This window comes from Staurois parvus, unplaced genomic scaffold, assembly GCF_062004578.1.
Source record: "Staurois parvus isolate SC_StPar_1 unplaced genomic scaffold, SC_StPar_1.0 ptg000114l, whole genome shotgun sequence".
Taxonomy (NCBI): Eukaryota; Metazoa; Chordata; class Amphibia; order Anura; family Ranidae; genus Staurois; species Staurois parvus.
In genome coordinates, this window is record NW_028317910.1 from 2186442 (window position 1) to 2189196 (window position 2755).

At 56.2% G+C, this 2755-nt stretch overlaps 1 pseudogene; it reads left to right on the top strand.

The window, feature by feature from the left end:
- The first annotated feature begins 1599 nt into the window (after positions 1 to 1599).
- Positions 1600 to 2555, top strand: LOC149467361 (uncharacterized; annotated as a pseudogene).
- The last annotated feature ends 200 nt before the right edge of the window (positions 2556 to 2755 follow it).

The window sequence follows — 2755 nt, forward strand, 5'->3', positions numbered from 1 at the left end:
GGGTGTTCTGCCGCCGGTTGGCGGCGGCGACGGCGGGTATTGCCTCCCCTTTTCATTTCATTCGGCTGACTCGGGAGCATCGGGAGGACTTGCAGTTGTGGCACACCTTTTTGGATTCTTTCAACGGCCGGGCGCTTTGGATGTCGGGCCCGGTTAGTAATTTTGACTTGGAGCTGTTCACGGACGCGGCGGCTTCTGCGGGATACGGGGCCTATTTCCGGGGTCGGTGGAGTGCGGCCTCGTGGCCGGCTTCCTGGCGGGAGGCAGGTTTTCTCAGTAACCTTGCGCTGTTGGAATTGTTTCCAGTGGTTTTGGCGGTTGAGGTTTGGGGGGAGAATTTTCGGAATCAAAAGGTGCGTTTTCACTGCGACAATTTGGGGGTGGTTCAGGTCATCAATAGGGTCTCGGCTTCTTCCCGACCGGTGGTGGCCCTGCTTCGCCACTTGGTGTTGCGTTGCTTGCAGCTGAATGTTTTTCTTCATGCGGTACATCTCCCTGGGGTTGACAACACCTTAGCTGACGCTTTGTCTCGTTTTCAGTGGGACAAATTCCGGGAGTTGGCGCCGGCGGCGGAGCAACACGGGGTTCCTTGTCCCGACTGGCTGTGGGAGATTGCCTTGGAGTCGTTGCGAGGTGGATCCGGCGGTCGGTGAGTGAGGCGACTTGGTCTGCTTACTCTACGGTCTGGCGGGAATGGCTGGAGCTGTTGGGGCTGGTAGCTATTGATCCCTGGGGGCCGGAGGTGCGTGTGGCGGTGTTGTACTTCTTGGCGCGGAGTTTGGAGCGGGGGGTGTCGGCGTCCGCAGTGGATCGCCGTCTAGCGGCATTGGCGTTTTTCTTTAAGTTGCAAGGGTGTAGGGATTTTACTAAGGATTTTTGGGTTCGACAGGCTTTGCGGGGTTATCGGAGGGCTCATCGTTGTAGGGATTCTCGTCGTCCGGTGTCGTTCGAGTTGTTGGGGTCTTTGTTTGAGCATTTGCGGACTGTGTGTTCTTCGGATTTTGAGGTGGTTTTATTTCGGGCTGCCTTTGCGGTGGCGTTTTTTGGGGCTCTGCGCATTGGGGAGCTCGTTAGTCCGTCCAAGTCGGTTCTTGGGGGGTTGTTGGTGGAGGAGGTTGTGTGCTCCGAAGATTGGGTGGAGGTTCTGGTCCGTCGGTCTAAGACGGATCAATTGGGCAGGGGTGCGAAGGTGCGTTTTTTCGCTCTTCCGGGTTCACTGGTGTGCCCTGTTCAGGCGGTTCGGGAATTTTTGTCCCGTCGCCCTGGGGGGCGGGGGTCCTTTTTCAGGCATGTTGATGGCTCCCCTTTAACGCGTTTTCAGTTTGTGGCGGTTTTTCGCCGGTGTTTGACGGCTGCTGGTTTGGATGCGTCTTTGTATGCGTCGCACTCGTTTAGGATAGGGGCTGCTACGGAGGCGGCCAGGTGGGGGCTGTCGGAGGATGTGGTGAAGCGCATAGGTAGGTGGGATTCCCAGAGATTTCGCCTGTACGTTCGGCCGCATTTGTTGCAGGCTTAGTGGGCGGTCCTGTGGTTTGGGTTGTGGGAGGTTGTTGCGGTTCGGTCCCTGTGCTGTTTTGTTCTGGCGGTATTGTTTCTTTTCTTTCAGGTGGAGCGGTGTGCCTGGTGTGGATCCTGGGTCACTCGTATGTTTTTTGGGGGGCCAGGCGGGCGGATGTTCGGCCTAATGGCAGGCAGCTGGGGTTGGATAGACGGGAGGTTTGTGTCCGCTGGTTAGGTGTGCCGGGCATGTTGTGGAGTCGTGTTGTGCCAGAGGTGCGGCGTTTTGCGCGGCTGGATAGGCCACCGGATGTGTTGGTGATTCACGCGGGTGGCAACGATTTGGGGGGTAGGTCCATGCGGGAGCTGGTTAGAGATGTCAAGCTGGATTTTCTTCTGTTGCGGCGTGAGTTTCCGGGGCTGGTGGTGGTGTGGTCTGCATGGTCGCCCGCACTTCTTGGCGCTTGGCGCGGTCGGTGGAGCGGCTCAACAAGGCCAGGATTAAGGTCAACCGGGAGGTGGGGCGCTTTTTTAGTCGTAATGGGGGATTGGTGGTTCGGCATGTGGAGTTGGAGGTGGATACTTGGCGGTACCTTCGCAGTGATGGAGTGCATTTGAATGCGGTGGGCACGGATTTGTGGTCCCTGGAGCTGCAGGACGGCATTCTACGGGCGGTTCGTTTGTGGCGTGGCACGCATGGGTAAGGGCTTACCCAGCGTGCTGTGGCGGTTGTTGGTCTTTGGAGGCGGTTCTCATCTTGGAAGGAAAACAATGGTGTGGGACCCCATCCGAGGTATGGGGGGCCCGGTGGATATTCCCAGTTAACCAAGGTTTAGCTGGAAGGTGGTGGTGCTGCACTGCGGACGGTATGGTTGTCTCCGAGCTGGTTGGTTGCGGCTGGAGGCCTAGTGTATAGGGTTGTCCGCAGGTGCATTTTGGATCGTTTGTGGGTGCCTTTGAAGACCAACAACAATTCTTTGGTTTCGTTAAGGAACGGTTGATGTATGTAAATTGTGAAGTTGTTAATAAAAGGCCATGTTGGCCATTTACTCCAAAAATGGTGTCATGTTTTTTGTAACGTTTATTTGGTTAAGGGGGGGGGGTTTGGGGTGGTAAGGATAGGCAATGGTGGAAGTAGGAGTGGACAAGCCTATCTATGGTGCAGTAGTCAAGAAATGCCCGTAGCGAATAGGGAAGAATGGAAATAGCGCAGGGCATACATGACTAGGCCCAGAGTGGTTGGGAACGGAAAGGGTTA